Source organism: Emydura macquarii, unplaced genomic scaffold (assembly GCF_026122565.2).
Source record: "Emydura macquarii macquarii isolate MOO-44397 ecotype Brisbane River unplaced genomic scaffold, CSIRO-AGI_Emac_v2 contig_2636, whole genome shotgun sequence".
Taxonomy (NCBI): domain Eukaryota; kingdom Metazoa; phylum Chordata; order Testudines; family Chelidae; genus Emydura; species Emydura macquarii.
This window is the reverse complement of record NW_027132773.1, coordinates 38,675,731-38,696,555: the sequence shown is the minus strand read 5'-3', so window position 1 is coordinate 38,696,555 and position 20,825 is coordinate 38,675,731. Positions and strand designations below refer to the sequence as shown.

The 20,825-nt window shown below is 38.6% G+C and overlaps 1 protein-coding gene across 1 annotated transcript in view; it reads right to left on the bottom strand.

Moving 5' to 3' along the window:
- Nucleotides 1-20,825, bottom strand: part of RELN (reelin) — a 434,942-nt gene that overhangs the window by 380,215 nt on the left and 33,902 nt on the right. The gene's annotated exons all lie outside the window — the stretch shown is intronic.

The following is a 20,825-nucleotide window of genomic DNA, read 5'->3' as shown; positions in this document are numbered from 1 at the left end:
CAAGCCAGGCCTTAAAAATTTCTAAGGATTGAGATTCCACAAGCTCCCTAGGTAACCCATTCCAGTGCTTAACCACCCTCCCAGTGAAAACGTTTTTCCTAATATCCAATTTAGACCTCCACCAATGCAACTTGGGACCATTGCTCCTTGTTCTGTCATCTGCCACCACTGAGAACAGCCTAGCTCCATCCTCCCTGGAACCCCGTTTCATGTAGTTGAAGGCTGCTATCAAATCTCCCCTCACTCTTTTCTTCTACAGACTAAATAAGCTCAGTTCCCTCAGCATCTCCTCATAAACCATGTGCCCCAGACCCCTAATCATTTTCGTTACCCTCTGCTGGACTCCACATCCTTCCTTTACTGGGGGGCGCAAAACTAGACACAATATTCCAGATGCGGCCTCAACAGTGCCGAACAGAGGGGAATAATCACTTCCCTCGATCTGCTGGCAATGCTCCTGCTAATGCAGCTCAATATGCCTTTAGCCTTCTTGGCAAAAGGGGCACTCTGTTGACTCATATCCAGTTTCTTATCCACTGTAAGTCCCAGGTCCTTTCCTAGTAGAATGCAGGTTCAGCTAAAGAAACCCAGGATGCAAGACTGAGACAGACTGACTGAGAATACAGTCATCATAATCTAGTCCACATAGAGTGAAAAGCAACACAAAAGGCAGAAAGAAAAATGCCCAACTTATGGGCAATGGTGCGATGGTATAGAAAATGGAACCACTTTATATTCCAATGCCACAGCTACCCCAGGAAGAAAAAGAAGCAGCAGGATATACAGTGATTGAGAATGTAGAGACTCCCAATAAAGATATTAGCAGTGTAACTTTAGCAAATCCAAAGATTCTCAGTCAACACGCACTGCAGAAGAAGGCTACCAGGCACTCAACTACCGTATTTGCACTTATGCTATTGGATCAATGATCAGTTTGATTCCAGCTAGACTACAGAGCCAGCCACAATGTAATCCCAGCAACTCTGATAAGCAACAATATTACACTGGAGAAGTATGACCTGGTGTTGATGATGTACAATAAAACTATTCTGAAGCCAGTGGGCAAATGCAGGCTGCTGATAACAAAGTCATGAAACAAAAGACATTATTGATTTGAGTTCTAGTAGTTCATACCCAGGAGTACCACCAACTGCTGGGCAGCAGGGCATGCAAGTCGTGGATATGATTGCAGTACAACTCCAGACAGGGGTGTGTGCAGGAATTTAAATTTGACTGCTTTTGGATGGGCATGTTAGAGTAGCGGCCAGGGTCTGGGGTCAGGGCTGGGTCAATGGCTGGGGCTGGGGCTGGAGCCATGGCAGAAATACATATTTTTAGATAAATACTGGGGGGAGGGGGTGTGCCCCTGCTTGCCTTCCTTCCCCCCGTGCATGCCCCTGACTCCAGAATATATTCAATATGACAGAAGAGGGAAATAAGCCACCGTAGGGCCTGTCCAGCATTCTACATTAATGACATATTCCAAAGAGATAAACACCTACTGGCTGAGCTGAAGTTAGAAAAAGACCCCTGTGTGCAGCCATGAGACTATTAAAACACTAGCCCAGATGGAGCCACTGAAGAAGGAAATGACAAGCCTGTAAACAAGCACCATTACACCTGTTGAAACCAGCAGAAAGTAGATCAGCTACCTTGCAGTGGGGAGAAAACCTTCAGGTAAACTGAGGATTTGCACCAACCCAAAACCAATGAAGAGAGCACTGAAAAGAAGTCACTGCTCATTACAAATGATTGGGTACATACTACCCGATTTATCCAGAGCAAAAGTGTTCACTCTTTGTGATGTCAAGAATGGATTCTGGTATATTGAGCTATATGAGTCATCCAGCCATCTGACAGCCTTTGTCACACCTTTTAAGAGATATTGTTGGGTACGAAGGCCTATAGACACCAGCCTGGCCCCAGAGATGTTCCACTGTAAACTGAACCAGGCACTAGAAGAACTCCTAGACACCAGGATTGTAACTGATGACATTCATATTGTAGGAGAAGGAAATATCAAGGAAGAGGCAATCCAGGACCATGATATCAAGCTGCAACAACTCCTAAATAGGTGCCTGGTGGGGTATACTAGGATGAATGCAGGCAAGCTGATGCTGAGGAGAACCGTGGTCCCTTACATTGTGCATTTGCTATGTGAGGGATTCTGTCTGTACCCTGAAAACTAAGAGCCATAAAGGAAATACCCAGACCAAAGGACATGAAGGAATTTATAGGGATGGCCAAGTGTCTTTCCAGATTCTGTGCACAACTTTCAGAAGCCTGTGAACCCTTGTGTTAACACACAATGATGCTGAGTGGGAATGGTCAGACACCCACGAACAAGCATTCGTAAGAACAAAGAAAATCAAAAGTGAGAGAGAGACTACTCCTAGAGTACTACAACCCTGCAGAGCAACTGGAGTTTGTGTATGGTGCCTCAGAAGAAGCCTAGGAGAAGCACTGATGCAAAGTCAGAAGTCCAGAGTGCTTGCTAATAGAGCCGTGACAGGTACAGCAAGGGGATATGTTTGGACAGAAAAGGAGCTATTGGTTGTGCTTTTTCAGCACAAGCTGGATGTGCAGCCTGATCACAAGCCATTCGAAAGCATCTTGAAGACACCACTGTTGAGTGCTCTCAAGTGACAACAACGCATGTAACTGAGACTCCAATGCTATGGGGTGAGGATAAGGTACTACTGGTGGCAGATACACTTAGCAGGACATAACTTCCAGAGTACAACACAGATGATTCTGTGGAATAGGAAACGGAGTCTATCAACATGCTAAAATGCCACTGCATCTCTTATGGGAGGCACTAGGCAATCCAACACAGCACCGAACAGGCAGTAAAATATTCATACTCCAGGGCTGTCCAGATCGCAAGGCGCAAGTGCCACAGGAGGCTACCCCCTGCTATCAGGTGAGGGATGAGTTGTGTGCACAAAATGGGATTTTGTTTAAAGGGGGCTGAGCATCAGATTTAAGTGCTGACACAAGAGAGATACACACCACATACCCAGGATACAGGCATGCCTGAGAAAGCAACAGTCCAAGCTGCAGTTGGGACACAGGACATATGATCTAGTTACAGACTCATGACAGCATAGAGTCAAAACCAGCCCACTGCAGAGTAGGGGCAGCCAGCCAGCACACTCAGACAGATGGGGCCAAACGCCAGAAGGATTTAGAGTATAAGCCATCCGCTCACCTGTTGCAGTAGAGTCAGAAGAAATGAGATGTATGAACAGGACACCAGCCAACAGAAAGAAGACAGCAACACCATGGAAACAAGTCCCTCACCAACAGCAATAACACAAACAAGAAGGGGTTGACTGGTTTGAAGACCAGCATGCTTGAAGGACTATGAGGCCTAACAGGCTACAATGGGCTGGTAGTAGATGCCCTGTCCCTAGGGTGGCTATATACTAGCAATCTCAGGCCCCAGCTAGCACTTGCACAAGACACCACCACAGGAACTGTTAAAAATGAAAGATGTAACAACTTGCATGGAACTTGGAGGGAGGTGCACAAGTAGCAGGAGGGAGGAGTTTGGACAAAGCACCCCAGGAATTCAGTTTGTTTGCACATGGCCTAAATGCTAGCTGCAGTTGCAGCACCTCTGCAATTACTTCTTTTAATAAAGAACTAGTTTAGTTTTAGTAACATGGAGTTCTCTCATGTTATTACCCAGCACACGCTACATAAAAAAGGTGCCTCGTCATGTACACTATTCTGTAGGATATAGGGATGTGTTCCAGCATTGGAACTAGTCTATACTGACTGATGGGTTTAACTAACATTGCATCAGATGCTGCCACTGCCTCAGTTTTCCCTTCTTGGTGTTCTCAAAAACTCCACGAAGACTCCTGTGCATGTCAAATCAAATCCCTTCTTGAGCTGTAGTTCAAATGTAAACTTAAATCAAAACATCTTTCCCCAATACCCCAATTTTTTCAACTTCTTGCTGAGTTGAGCAGTTCTTTCCTAAAACCCAGGTCCTAGTGCCTGGCACTTCCTCAAGTCTTTTACTTCTAAGACTGTAGCTCTTCTCAAGGTTTCTACTCCTGCCCCTGGAAACAGGTAGCTCCAGCCCAGCATTTGACACTGGCTGGTATGGAGAGTCCCTTTCCCCGTCTTCTCTGACCGTGGGTCCCCTGTAGGAGCTTCCCTGAAAGTTTTCCTTCTTTGTTGCCTTTGTATCAAGACTTCAGGCCCCATCTCACTTGCTCTCAGATCATCAGATCCCTCTGAGCAGAGGAGTTTTACTAGGCCCACTCTGGGCTTCTCTAGAAAGCCCTCTCCTAGGGTCTGTCTTAGCCCCCAGTGTCTCTCTCTCTGACTAGTCTCTCTCTCTTATATGAAAGCCCTACCTCTGGGCTACCATCACAGGATATTTGGTCACCTGATCGAACAACTGCCCCAGGCCCAAGCCCAATTCCATCACCTTTAACTGCCTGACAAGCTAAAGATGGGCTCAATCCAAATCCCTTAAGCCGCCAGTACACCCGGTGACACTCTGATTACATGCAACTATTGGGAAGAACAGAACAAAACGCACAAGTCAAATTGTTGCCAGTCTTTTCTGCCTTTATTAAGTGTTTGACAAACTGTTCAGATGCCACAGTCTTAAGCGTTTTATAAATACCCAGATAAAGTTTTAAAGGCATGCATGAATTCTCCAAATAAAAATGATAATACAAATATTTACAATTAAAGTGATGTGTATGTAGTTATAAGGATCCAGAAGCACTATAAATTTCGTTTCAGCCACATTTGAAGAAACAGTTATTTAAAAACAAATAGCAGCACATATGCTAAATAGAAAATTAAGCATGACTTAATATAGAAATAATTTTGCTTTCAGGAGAAATCAAAAACGTAGGAACCCATTATTATGCAGCAATTCCAAATATGAATTCTAGATACATTTCTAAGAACAGTCTGAATCACAACCCTCTAACCAATCCAACAAAAATAAAAGCAATAAACATAGGAAGAGGCTTAGTCATACTGGGTTTGTGTTCTCCCTAGTTTGATGAAGAAAAAGCAGAGGAAAAAGTATCGCAGCATTGTTAAGCAGATTGGAGGCACAGTAGCAACGTGATTGCTAAGCTTTGTCTGGAAAAAACAAATCTCATGAACTTCAGACTTTAAATTCCTAATTCTAAATCTCTCAGGGCCTGATCCAAAGCTGATTGAAGTAAATCGGAGTCTTTCCATTTACTCTGATGGGCTTTGGATCAGTCCTTAATGTATCACCCCCTCTATCTCCACTCCATTGTTACCAGCCTTGATACCCAGTTAATTCATTTCTTCCACAAATGTATCCAGGCCTTTTTCCAATCACTCTCATATATGGAATCTCCCTATCTGTTCCAGTTTGCCAAAGCAATACCCTCTCAATATTCAAATCCTTCCAAAGACTCTCTATTTCCATGATGCCTACAAGAAGCTAGTAAAAAATAGCGTTAATTTGTTACAAAAATCCTAGTAATTTCTTTTCTCTAGGCCTTCAGTGCATCATATATGCTCTACACTTATTCAGACTATAAGGCTTTAGGAGCAGGGGCTGTCTTTATTTTGTGTCCTGTACAGTGCCAGGAACATTATCAGTGTTTAATAAATTATATACAATAATGTCATTTCCTTAATATTTGAAAAGTTTCACAGAATATTGCCAAACAGTATCTCTATTTTGTAGCTCCTTGACTGCTTTTTGAACCCTGAAATTTATAAATAACCTGAGGAATAAACATATTACTGGGGCATGAAACAAAATTTGATCAACAAAAAATGTCAAACATTAGCTATCTCTAAAATCAAATTGGTCACTAGCAGATGTCAAAATTGAAATATTCAACTGTATTTCATACTGAAACCAAAACAAGTAACCACTGAAATACTGCTTGCTATAATGGTTAGTAGGATGGTTATTTGTATTTATAGAGTGCAAAAATACTAAAATCATCCATTTTGATAGTACATTACAAAAATGTTATCACCTTGATCTTTCAGCCCTCATATAGATTGCACCAATTACAACGGGTCTTCCATTCTTGTCTTTTCCTTTTATACCATTTATTAAAACCCACCAAAGGAAGTCAAAATACCCAAGCAGAAATTTAGCACACGCCTTTAACGAGAATTATTGACATAAGGTAGGAGACATTAGTCTATATTAAACCACCAAGTGACCTAATGTACAATCTCAAATCAACTGATTATTGAGAAAGAGACTATTCCAATCATAGCAAGTTGTCCACATAATATAATCTCTTATTCAGAGCCCCATTAAGTCAATGGAAACGCTCCAAATTACTTCAAGGAGCTATGGATCAGGCCCATAATGTTTAGATACGTTATCTGTTGTTAAAATTCTTAGTATTAGAACAGTTGTAACACATTCATGTTACTACACAAAGTGACAAGCTCATGCTGGACACCAGCAGAATGAAAATGTTGTGTTTCAAAACCCTCAGAAAAATTCTATTTTATTTCTCTTAAAATTTAAAAGCAGCTAAATCACTTTAAATCAAATTTGTTTTTTAAAAAGCATGCTCCTATACTGATACCCGGTCAGCATTCAATCTAAAATGAATTTTTGAGCAGGGTCACATGATCACTTGAATAACAATTTCTAACAGGCACTCCAACAGACCCTTAATGAGAACAGCAGGAACAGCAGTACTGAAAATGAATGAATTCATTTTGATGCTGTATCTAGGCATATAACAACTGTATACCCTAATCAAGACACATCTGTAGGAAATGATAACACCTACAGCTTTACAGACAGTTTCTAAAAGTCCTTATACTACAAAGTAGTTTCAGTGTGCACGCTTTATTTATATTCCACCTTGTGGTGGTGTTATGTGTGTATGAGCAAATAAATACCAGTATCATGCTAAGTTTAAGTCTGAAATTTGAATTTTGTTATGAGTCCATGAAATGACAAAATTAGATTTTTTCTTTGAAAAAATTACTCATTATTGTGATTAACTTTTAAATTACTGTAAACCCAGAAACAGTAGTGCAGAGTTACTGACCTCTGAGTTTTAAGCCTTTCAGGTTTATGTGAGATTGGTTGCTTGATAACCATACATGAAAATTTCATACTGTTGGCCAGGCTCTCAATAAATTATTAAAAACATATGAATATGAGTGTAGTGTTCAGATTTTCAGCAGAGTAACAAATCCCTTTATTCTCCTGTTCTCAAAAGATAAGCTGCTATTGTATACCTAACTAACAATAGAATCTTTTTTTAAAATAAAGACTACTCAGAAGAGGACAAACATTCTTGTCTGCTGGGAATTTATTATAACCCTGTAATCTCAAAATGTTTGCAAGAAATATTTTGTCTTGTTTTTTAGCTTTGGAGAGCATGTCAGCTAAGCACAGGCTCTTGAATATGTTTACCTCAGGCTAAAAGAATATAAATCCTCTTAAAGTCACATGAATTATGATAAGCAAATAGAGTGGAGTGCAAGAGTTTTAGTGACACTGGAGAATCAGGAAATATTTACAAATTAAAATATATAATTTTACACATAGCCCCAAATAAACATAATAGTGCCATCTTTTCTACAGTATATTTTCTTATTTACAAGTTGAAAGAAACTCTTTACAGTTTTGTCCTACAATTTTTTTTAATATATTTTTTAAAATATAATTGGCCAAATTCTCATTTGTGTTAAGCCCACTTTACATTATCTTGGCAGTGTATAGGGGCTTAATCATACACCCACTTTAAGGCCTCTTTTCGCTGTCAGAGTGGCATAAAGGTACCTCTCTGTAAATGAGAATAAAGTCCAAAATATTTACTTAGCTTAGGGTGTATCTACACTACAAAATTTCATGTGTGTTTTCCAGCATCAGAACATCTGCCCCATTGTGAGCAACAATGTAAGCACAAATATAGACAAGAAGTGGACATTTTCAGCACCTTATTTTGAAATCCTGCTCTTACTTCATTGGGATTTGTGAATTCTCAGAATCTCTGAATTTCAAGTCACTTGGATTTACCTGCTTAATATTAGTGCACCCTGTTTAGAAAATGTTGGTCCTTCCTCATCAAGTGCCATTCATGGCAATGGGATTCCTCACGTGAAATAAAAGCAGATCTTAATTAAAGTAAAGAGCTGGGACACCATCATGATCTATCCTAAGGAGAGGAGTAAGAGGTAGAAGTATTACTGACCCCATTTATGTTTAACTTTTATTCTAGTCTTCTTTAAAGAAATGGAGTTTAACAAGTGACCTAGACAAATTAGAGGGTTGGGCCAAAAGAAATCTGATGAGGTTCAGCAAGGACAAGTGCGAAGTCCTGCACTTAGGATGGAAGAATCCCATGCACTGCTACAGACTGGGGACCAACGGGCTAGGCAACAGTTCTGCAAAAAAGGACCTAGAGGTTACAGTGGACAAGAAGCTGGACATAAGTCAATAGTGTGCCATTATTGCCAAGAAGGCTAATGGCATATTGGGCTGCATTAGCAGGAGCATTGCCAGCTGATCGAGGGAAGTGATTATTCCCCTCTATTCAGCACTGGTGAGGCCTCATTGGGAGTATTGTGTCCAGTTTTGGGCCCTTCCACTACATAAAGGATATGGACGAATTGGAAAGAGTCCAGCAGAGTGCAACAAAAATGATTAGGGGGCTAGAACACATGACTTATGAAGGGAGGCTGAGGGAACTAGGCTTGTTTAAGGAAAGGGAAGGGAAGGGAAGAAGGGAAGGGGAGAAGAAGGGAGAATGAGGGGGGATTTGATAGCAGCCTTTAACTACCTAAAAGGAGGTTCCAGGGAGGATGGAACTAGACTGGCCTCAGTGGTTGTAGATGACAGAACTAGAAGCAATGGTCTCAAGTTGCAGCGTTGGATATTAGGAAATATCTAGGTTGGATATTAGGAAAAACTTTTTCACTGGGAGAGTGGTGAAGCACTGGAATGGGTTACCTAGGGAGGTGGTGGAATCTCCATCCTTAGAAGTTTCTAAGGCCTGACTTGACAAAGCCCTGGCTAGGATGATTTAGTTGGGGTTGGTCCTGCTTTGAGTATGGGGTTGGACTAGATGACTTCCTGGGGTCCCTTCCAAACCTAATTACAAGGAGATGGGAGTTACTGAGAACCTTTAACAGAAGGCATAGGTCTAGCACATCTGAAGCTAATGATTATAGGAACAGGGCACAACACCATATAAGTGCATGTGACAATTTTCCAAGGGCAGACTATATGTGTGATTCATAAACAAAATAGTTCTACAAACAGGACACAGTGGTAGCTTAGTTCATCCACCATGCAATTTGTAACAAAAAACAACAAGGACCACCTATGTATTCCAATTTAGTTAAATGGGACACATCTCTATCTGTAACATGGTACTTTACTATAAAATAGCCTAGAAACTGGCCTGTAAATACTTACATGCTGCTTGTGGAAGTCAAGTGTGGATTTACATAGAAAAAATTCAAATATAACTATAAGGAAATACTTTAGTGTTTATGCAGATTACTAGCCATACATGCAACACTGAGTTGTGGGTAAAAGCATATTTAATCTTTTGACAATAATACACTATATTAATATTATGTATATCTTGTCAGTTCTCACTGATGAAAAAAATATGGTTCTAAGCTTCAATTCGGCGCAGCACTGAACAATTTGATAAAGTAGTAATGGTCAAAGAAAAAACAGATGGCAAAGAATAAAAAATGTACTCATATTATTCTTTTGATTGTTTTAATATTTCTAAAGGAAGTTAGGCCAAATAATGAAAAATAATGTGTTTAAAACAACAACAAAACTTCTAAAATAAGACATTAAAGCTGTAGTGTGTCTATGTCTTTTGCGTCTATAAAGAAATACATTACTAAATTATTCTGAGATTATCATAGTAAATACAGTATATATGTTTATCATTTTTATTTTACAGTATGATTTTAGAGGATAAAGGGATTAATAAACTAACCCATCTCATCTGGGGCCAAATTCACTGCTGGCATAAGCAGCTGCAACATCATTGTAGATATATTACTTTATGACAGAGTTAAATTTGTTCTCTGGTTTCAAATCCTGGATTAAGTCTCATTTAAAATGAGTTTGATGGACTCATCATACTCACTACCAGTTATCTATCTACATCACAAAAATATAGCACAGCTTGTCACTACTGCCAGTGTCTGTATGAGAGGCTGTGTATTGCAGGCCAGGATTAAGAAAGATTTGGCCTGCCTCTGGTGGAATATTTGCACAGTGCCTACTCCACAGTTTGCTTGCTTCTATCTGATAGTATTAGTCTTTCATGTTAACAAAAAATGAATTCACATACAGGATCTGAATTTGATTGAGGATTCAACCCACCTCTTTTGCATCCAGAATTTTGCAAGTATAAATAATCACAGGTGCAATTTTATTTTTGCAGTTATCCATAGCTGCAATTAAGATATCTAACTATATGATTTGTTTGACTAATCAGGTAAACAGACATATAAATAACACCAGGTGAGCCCACAAATTATTTCTGGTGCAAAATTATGCCCGCAATCATTTCTGCATGCAAAATGGCTGGTTCAGAATGGAAAGTCACTTCTCAACCAGGCCCAAAATTAAGAAAAAAACTAACATGTATATAGTATACAGAGAAAGTAAGCAACAGTACTAAGATACTTTGTTTTAAAGTTTTCAAAAATCCATAATTTTACTGATTTTGTCTTACTGGTAGAGATATACAGGTCACTCCTAAACTGTCTTTAAAAACAAAAAAAAAAAAACCCCCACAAAAAACATGTTCTCCTTTAAAACATCTGGACAACAGGATGGCTCCTTTCACTGGTGTGAACTATGTTGCCCAGATAATAATGGTGAAAAAATAAAGACAAAACCAAAAGAAATATTTGACATATCAATCAGTTACTTTATGCCCTCTTTTCTCACCCCTAACTAAAACTGTTTCTATCCTGAACATGTCAGTGATATCCCTATCTATTCACAGCCATGTCTATGGTATGAATCACAGCTTGTTAGAACATTACAGTCATTGGCTTTGTGAAAAGAAAATACCGCAGTGGTTTGGCTAGATTTCCAGAATGCCTATAGTTCATCAGTTTATGCTCTGCTGTTTTGTGCCACAGAGGTCTTCCATATCCCACAGGAGACAATTAATATGAAAAAGTACCTTGCAGACTAGAAGGTGACATTCAGCATGCTAACATGTATTACAAGATGGCAGCAGAGATAGAAAATAGTATAGTTATTTGCAGCTACACAAGCTATATATATCATTTTCATGTTGGTCAGGGTAGTTTTCCTATAAGAACTGAAATCAGCCATGCAACTTTCTTTCCTATGGTTGTTATGCAGCTAAAAACAGGTATGTCTGAGACACAGACATTGAATATTCTGGATGGAATGAAAGTAGTGCATGCCTCATTCTTAAGGACTTTGTGGTTAGGTAGGAGTGTATGTGTGAAGCTGCAATGTTCTTTGGTGGCAGAGAGCTTGAAGAGGAGTAATATGGGGGTATACCAAATATTACATAGTTCTATAACTGCGTTAACTAATGCTTATTTATGATAAAGGTTTCCATTGCTTCAGAGGAAAATAAATAAAGCATATAATTCAGTTATGTTAGGTGAGGGGGTTTCTTTCCCACAACACAGAAAAGCCTATAGTTATACCAGTGAATCCTCATAGTGGAGATATAGCTTATACCACTAAACCATTAGCTTATACCAGCTTGCTGAACAAAATAAACTATATCAGCAAAATTTGTTTTGCTGGTATAACTGCATCTACAGTAGGGTTTTTGCTGTCATAGCTATGTTGGTAAAACTTTTAAGTGTAGACGAGGCCCTAAGTCAGAGCAAAGTAAGAGAGAGAGAAAGAATAAAAAAAAAAAGAAAATGAAATGTGATAAATTTAGCAAAGTTTACACTGAGAGAACATTATTAATTAGACATATGCAACATAATGTGGAGAACTTCGCCTAAGTCATATAGTCTGTCCAGTCATTTATACCATATGCAAAGCTTTCCAGAGTTATCATATCACCATTGTGTTGCATCTTTCTATTTTTGGAGCTGTCACTTTCCAACTTTGAATAAATATTGAGCTACCAAAGACATCTTCAAGAACTATTGGGCAATTCTAAATGAAGTAGGGTGGGATACTAAAACTGATATTCTAGCTGATCAAGAGACAAGGACTTGAGTGAATGTTGATTTTCTTTTTTCAACCTCCCGCTCAGATGCTTAAAAAAAACTTTTAAATTGCCATTTCATCTTTCATTTTGGGATTACTACTAAACTATGTGAAGGTGGAATAGTCACCTGAAATGTCAGATTGATTCGGAGGCACACATGCTCCCCAAGTTCTCAGACCACAAAGCATTTCCACAGCATGTGGAATAAAGAGATCTCGGATGTTTGTCACCACCTGCAGACATTTTTTAAGCAAATTCTGAGCAGTCAGCTTGGGTTCCAGTATAATTAAAAGATTTTTTCTTTGTTATAAATCTGAGTTTGAGGTTAGAAAAGGAGCATCTAACATTCAGCCCAGTTTTGACCCACTGACCAACCCCACTATCCCATATCATTCTGAGTAGGTCCTTACTGGTCTCAGTATAGAAGTCTGAAGATGGCTTCCCTAGATAAATCATTATTTTTGAGAAAGATAATCAATAGGGAACTCTCAGAAGCAAATATCAAATGTGGCCCAATCCAAATCAGCTAATTACCATATGATGAAGGGGCCAGACATCACCAAAATTAGTTATAGCATCTGATATTGTATGAAGCTCACTCCATGAGAGAAGAGCAATAATATCATTGGCATGCAATTGAGAAACCCTTAATACAGTCATTCTTTCTTTACACAGTTCATATCATTAGCGTCCCTTCTCTTTAAAATTATGGACTGCCCATAATATCAATTCATCATACAATGAAACAGTGAATCTTTTAGATCTGTCTAATTCTCTCAAATGTCACCGTACAGCATGTATTACATGATGGAGGATCACTGACAGCCTATAAGTAGCAGAGACCAGTATACATGGAAGCAGCTGGGTGTTAATAAGCTCTATCTATATACATCACCTGGGATGTACAGTTCAGCATACTTGCACTAAAGGGGTATATAGAAATAGTTCTTGGCTCAACATATTGTAGTAGAATAGTGGCCTCAGAGGACTTCACTATTTTGGCTATGTCTTACACCATGGTGACTCAGAACTCCATGCAAAAGCAGAGGTGAAACCTGGACCCTTTTATGCAAAAAGCCCAGAGCTCACTCTTGAGCTGAAGAAGAATCTTCAACCATTGTTAGCAGTAATTAGAGATGAGCTAAACTCAGAATTTCTGTCCTGAAGGAAATTCTGATATTTTACATCCATTTCATTCCAAATTGGGATGAAAAGTTGAAATATCAATATCATTTACCCATGAAAAAATTTGATGTTCTGGAAACTGCATTTTTTGTCAAAAGGTCACTTCTGACCAGCTCTAGCATAACATTCACAGTCTGTAGCACACAGCTGAGCAGTTCTGATTCCATGTACTATAGCATGGCACACATACTTTGTATATTACAATATTTCAGGGCAAGGAAATCTAAAGTTTCCTTAGGCGAATACATTTTTTCAAGAGATATTTTACCTCTTAAGAAATATTACTAACCAGTATTATCCTACAAAAGCATCAAACTGAGAGTAAGATGAGCACATAAAATAGTCCAGACAATATATTCATTTTGATAATGTTTACATAACCCCTTAGGAAGACAGTGAAGGCCTGGCATTTACTTAGATCCAGAAAAACCCAGTCCAATAGAAAGCTAGATTGTGTCATTTAACCACATCCCTGCATAGGGAATGGTAAGCTCCAGGGTTCCAGTTGGGAGTTCAAGGAGTAACAGTCTCTCCCTGAGATCCCTTGTACACTGGAGGAGTATGTGAACTGCACCATCCTTTAGATAACACCCGCCTTCTCCACCAGGCATACATAGCCAGCTCCCAACTGCTGGAAGTGATCATGCCGAGTTCTTCATGGCGTGTGCAAGAAGATGCACCTTGTGCTTTCTCTTTCCCCTCCCTATCCAAGCCTGCAATGGCCAGGAAGAAATATAGGCCAAAGAATCCAGATTAGAGTTACTATCTCCGAAAGCAACTTAGTAAGCACCCAAAGGCTGTAATTCAAACAAGAATTTGTGGAACTGACATCTTTGGATGGAAAACAAAGCATCAAACTCCAGTATTTTTTGTGCTCTGTCTTCCCCTTTTTAATGCCATTGATCCTCAGGTACTGCCTAATACAGGCAACCAAAGGCTCTTGTAGTATGTCAGAGCGTATGTCTACACTGCAATTAAAAACCTGCAGCTGGCCCACGCTAGCTGACTCAGGTTCACAGGGCTCGGGCTAAAGGACTGTTTAATTGTACTGTAAACTTCCAGGCTCCTGCTGGATCCCGGGCTCTAGGACCCTGCGAGGTGGGAAGGTCCCAGAGCTTAGGCTGCAGCTCAAGCCAGAACGTCTACACTGCAATTAAACAGCCCCACAGCCCAAGCCCCACAAGCCCGAGTCAGCTGGCACAGGCCAGCCGCGGGTGTCCAACTGAAGGTAGACAAGCCTAGAGATAAGCAGGGACAGAGGGCGCTCCTGAAATGCATATAGTGTACCAGAGTAAGCAGATTTCTACCTTGGATTACAGTAAATTGATGAGCTACTCAATTATTATATGTGAGGTATTTTTAAAGGACCAGTCTCATTGCAGTCAGTGGGGTTTTGGCCAAGAAATTCAGAGGGATCAGATTTTGGCACTGAATGCAATGAAAAGAATTTAAAGTATGCTAACCAGGACAATAACAAGTTGTTGGCATAGTATACTGACAGGACTGTTTGCAGTGGTTCTGAATGAACTAACAAGACAGGTTGCTATCATCACCCTGGCCCTCTGATGGATATGCCATATCCTATTCCTTTTCCTCCATCTGTTTTTTGTCTTCTTAGATTGTAAATTCTTTGGGGGCAGATACTGGCTTTTATTAGGGGTTTGTACAAATCCTAGTACAATGGAGTCTTGATGCTGGTTGAGACCTTTGGGTACTACTACAATACAAATAGTAAATTATAACAATAATGAATCATAATAATGTCATCTCTCCTTCCTCTTTGGAGTATTCCAAAGTAGAGGAAATCTTTCTCTAGCTAGTACTTCTCTTCTGAAGGAGGCTTTCTGGGAAAAAATAAGTAGCAACGAACATGCCCCTGTAGAATTTGCTGACTCACTTGGACTGAACTTTAAGAGCACTGTTTTCTCATTGATTTGGCAGTTAATAAAACGTTGTGGGGGAGGGAAGCCAACTGTGCATTTATTTAATTTAGCTTGAGAATAAACCTGTGGCCTCTCAGTATCAGAGACACTTTCTTTACCTTTCTTCTACAAGTCAGAGCAGAGTGTGTGGGCTTGTCTGAGCTGCCAGCCGTTCAAAGCAGGCCTTTTTCTGAGGAGATAGTGTCATATTGTCTGTTTACAAAAACACCTGCTGAAGAAATCTTACAAACACAACATGCAGTACGAAACAATTGGAAGAGGTTAATAAATCCAGGCTCAAGCAAGTGAAGGGGGAAGTAAATTCCAGAGCTTTGGACCCTTGACAATGATCTCCCTGCCAGCAACCCTGCCATTTAATCAGGGGAGCTCCAGCACCTCTGCTGATTTTATCTATAGCAGTGTATTGGGAGAACGGCAGACTTTCAGAGAACTGGATCTCAAACTGTTTACAACTTAATAAGGTTAAAACCAACACACTGAACTGCTTTGAACACCATATTAGCAGCCAGTGTTACTCTCAAAGTATTGATAGAATAGGTTCCCTCTGTCTCTGAAGGTGGCTCTTATTTATCTGGGGCCACAAATTCTCCTCATGTGAATATCCTGAGACACTGAAAGGATCCTCTTCAAACTTTCCAAAATATTCACCTTTGGGATGACAGCAACCATATGAAAGGGTCACTTTTCAGAAAGTTTTGAACATTTTATGGTCTGAGCAGAAAAGTGCCTAGCAGCCATAACTATAGTCCTGCTACCACAGTATTATAGTCCATTGTAGAATTCACTTCAGCATTGGAATTCAGCAGCCAGGATCTAGCTCAGGCCCCACTTGCATTTGGCCTGGTCCCCCAGTGGTACTGGAACAATTTTTATAAGTACTGGTGCTGAGAGCCGTTGAACCAAACTGTAAACCCTCTATATAATGGAAATGACTTCAAGCCAGGGGGTACAGCAGCACCCCCAGCACTCCTAGTTCCAGCACCTATGTAGTCTCCCATTCTGTGAGGTACCATGGCTACTTCTTGAGCTTTTTTCATTTAGGTCTTGTCTACAAAGCAAGTTACTGAGCAACAAGCCAGGGTGTAATTCTACAGCTCACTAGCTTGCCATGCACTAACTCATGGCCTGGCTCCTGCCAGAGAGCACTAAAAGTGCCATACTGCTCTCTGATGTTCTCAGCACACTGCAAAACTTTTAGTGTGCTGTAGCAGCATCCACATGGCGCATTATTGCTCAGCAAATTAGTGTGCCGTAAAGTTACACCCTATCTTGCTGTGCACTAATTCACCATCTAGACAAGCTCTTAGGCTGTGCATTGTGAAATAGCAAGGCTCTTCCATGATCTTCTTGGGTTTAATCCTAGTATAATTCCATCATTGACTCAGTTCACACACATTTGTCATGTGAATGATAAACAAACAGATCTGAATAACTAAGAACGTCAGTAAACGTAAATCACAGCTCCTTAATTTTTGCATACTAAATCTGCAAATTTAAGATTAAAAGAAGTCAAGGAAGTTATATTTTAAAGGGATTTAAAGCAGCAGCTGTCAGCTAGACTTTAATTATTAATTCTGCAATAGGTTTTGTGAAACAATGAACAATAACAGTGAAAGGTTCAAACATTAATATTAACCTACAATAAAAAGGATAATGTTTCAAATTGGACCTAGAAATAAAAAATGAGTACCTGGTCCTACAGCATTAGATGATCCACACAGCTTAAATTATATCCAATCAGGCAAAATAGAGATATTAAACATTCATGAGCTGTTCAGAAATATTCTGAATTAATCAGCAACTGCACATTTAAATGTTTAATATTTAATGACACTACTTCTACAGTCCTGTAGAAATATTAAACTTTAGTATGTCCCTTATAAAATGAATAACAAGAGGATTTACCATACATAATATTTGAATTGTGGTTATAGGTTTTGTGCTGGGCTATATTTTGTGGAAGGCATAATTATAATGTATTGAGCTTTGATTTAAATTTTCACTTTCACCACATATGAGATAGGGATAACAATGAAAATAACAATATTAAGCGAAAGGTAAGTAAATGTGGTATTTGATTAAGTCTCCCATGCATGATGGATTACTTAGGAAGGCTTACTAAAAATCATGCTTTCATTAAATCTTTTAGATGAGTGTAAATAGAATGTTAAAGGCATTTCAGATATCACAGAGTATTAGTGTTAGTGTGTTAGTATAATAAATCTCCAAAACACCAGCTGTGGAAATATAAAATATCTGTCAACAAATTCTTTCATTACAAAGGGCATACATCTGAGAATTTTTGCTTGTTCGCAATATTGGTACTTTAAAATATAAATTATAAGAATTATTAAATTGTTGTCTAATATAGGCCTACAAAAAATAAATGCCCCCCCCCCCTTTCTTTTAAAAAGAGAGAAAGAGAGAGATTTTAAAGGAGGGCATGTAGAAATATAACTACATAAACGAACCTGTAAAACAATTGGTTATAGGTTTTCTTATCCTCATCTGAGCCTACAAAACTGCATCCACAATTATTTATGGATGCAAAAAGTGGGTCCAAGTAAAGGTCTTTTTAAAAAACTAGGGCCACTGTGTTTGTACCAATAATGAGCCAACAGGCTACAATACATGCAGACTTCAAAACACTCTTTTAGAAAACCAGGCAGTGCATTGCTAAGACTTCAAACACTTGATTTGGGAGTTTTTCCATGGGTTTTTTGTGTGTGTGTGTGTGTGTGTGTGTTTGTTTTTTAAATCACTATAATACATTGTTTTAAACATATTGGTTTAATTTAACTGATATTTTGGGAGTATTAAATGTATCTTAACCAAGATCTTGTCTGGAAATGCACAGCATATTTTATTTTAAAAAAAACCCAAAACCCTGTTAATTCAATGCTATTGTTGATAACTGAAACAAAAAACAACAATTTTTTGCATTAAAGACTTATTTTTCAGCTTTCATTCCAAGGATTCTCAAACACTTTACAAAGGTGGAAAACATCATCCTAATTTTACAGATGGGGAAATTGAGGCAGAGAAGAGCTAAAGGACTAACATCTGAAAACATCTGAAAATGATCAAGTGGCAGAGCCAGGAATAGTACCCAGATGCTCTGACTCCCAAGCTCTTTAGTGGAACTATTCATGTGCTGAAAGTGCTTAACCTTATGCATGTTTAAGAATTCTGCTGAATTGGAGCCTTAACCACTAGACCATAATGCCTCCCATTGGCGTTAGGAAATGTAAAGTTACGATGGCCTTAGCAATCTCTAGCTGACCACTCTGTGCATTGATTCCATAGTATTTTGCATTATTTCATCTGCTATACAGTTTTGTCTTAATATCTCTGTGCAATATAACCAAGTTACAGTTGCTGTGTATATCATAATTTTGAATTTCCTGAGTTCCATGCATTTAAATTCTCAACCATAACATTGCATTGACTTGTAGTAGCTTTTGGAATTCAATTTCTGTTTTAAAATGAAAACAAAACAAAACAAAACAAAAAAGTGGTTGCTTATGTGTTTGTCTATGATCACCCACTGAAGTAAATGCTACATGTGTAGCACACCAGATATATGAATGCACAAATATGACAAATAAGATTTTTTACTAGTAAACCAAATTTCTTCAGCTACTTCAAAAGACTTATTAAGGAGCAAGAGACAAGCTGCAGACTTCAGCAGGAGTTCTACGTATTGCAAGACTGCAGAATTGAGTTGAAAACTATGTCAAGCTTGAAGTTTTAAAACTAAACCATTTAAAAAATATTATATGAAAGAGGGGGAAAAGTCAGATTTTTTTCACTTATCAGGTGAAAATTGTTTGTTTTAAATTCCCAAGTAACTTTAAAATGGCCATATAAAATGATGTCAAACTTCCAAAATCAATTCACAAAACGTAAAACAATATCCTTCTGAAAAATAAGATTATCAAAAAGTTATAAGCAAATGAAATCAGGCATTTAAAATTAAAATGTCTTCTCAGCGATAGCTATAGCATTACATGCATCTTTTTGTGTTGTGGGGGGTCATGGAAATAGTACCAGTAGCACAATTATAAAGCATATTGGAAAGGCCGGTGCTGCTGTTCATTGTTATGCTAAGAAACTCCTAACAATCTTCTATAGCAATTGCAGCTGTCTTCTTTTTACCAGTGTATAACAATTATCCATCTGATTAGTAAATGAAACCACCTGCAGCTAACTGGTTTACTAGTTTAGCTACTTCTAAGGACAAACAGACAAGTGGATATATTTTGATGACACTTTAAAAAACAAACTGCATTTTGAAAGTTTCATCAAAATATCAATTGAAAGAATGTTTTGATATGCAAAGGAATGATTTGCAGCTTATCCAAACATTGTTGAGAAAATGCTTTCCGAGGCTTGAAAAGGTATCCTAAAAAAATCACCAACAAATATTAGAGTATCATATGCCTCATTCAAAATACTGCAAAAGCACAATAACTATAAAAAATTTTCATTACTGAATACATCTATCACACTATAGCATTCTAAGAGAACACATTTAAATGTATACAGTCCAGGCTCTCTCTCTCTTTTTTTTTTTAAACATTACAGTTCTGCTTCTCATGTGAGAAAGCAGTTCCTTTTCAAAATGCTTCACTCAGCCTTGTAAAATTCTACTTGCCCACTAGCCCATGGCATTTGATGGTTGAGTAAAATATTATTAGGTTTTTCATTCTCTCAAGTCAAAACGGTAAAGGGCAGGCGAGCAGATTTTGTACCTGAGCTGGTAAATCTTCATGGCAATTTTGCAAAACTGGCTTTACTATTCCTTTCATACTCTCAAGACATCTGCCTACTTAGCTACACCAGCAAATTCCATCAGTTTCTTCCTATGAGATGCACAATTATTAGTGTAAATATTACAATTCTGGATATAAAGACTTTCATTAACTTCTTTAATATCTATTCATGTAAAAAATAGGCCTTACAATAATTCACATATTATGTGCCTCCATGTGTGTGCCTTATATTAGCCTCCTGTGTATCACATCAGAAGATATACATATACATGAAACTCTATTTTATTTACCTAACCATGGTCCAATTCTTCTTAAATATGACAACCTCTCTTTGTCTCCTATTCTGCTTTCTTGAATTTAAGGGAAAACGAGTGAACAAAGCTTTCGATTATTATGTATTATTATTATTTGTGATTGCCAACTGTTTTCCTTGCTGCTAACAATACACAACACTTGCTTTTAATCAATTGCTTTTTTAAATGTTGATCTGCCTCTGAAATGGAGCTCGGAAGCTCCATTCTCCATTCGGTTTCTGGTTATATTGAAGGACATCAACCTATCACCAAGAGAGTGTTTCAGCATCTGAATCTGTATTAATATTGAAGAGAGCAGGCCACTAGCTAAGACTTTAGGTAAAGATATCAATAAGTGACTATAATGCCAGTCATGTTATGAAACAGCATTGCCTCATCTTATGGTGATGGTATATAGGAAAAGGA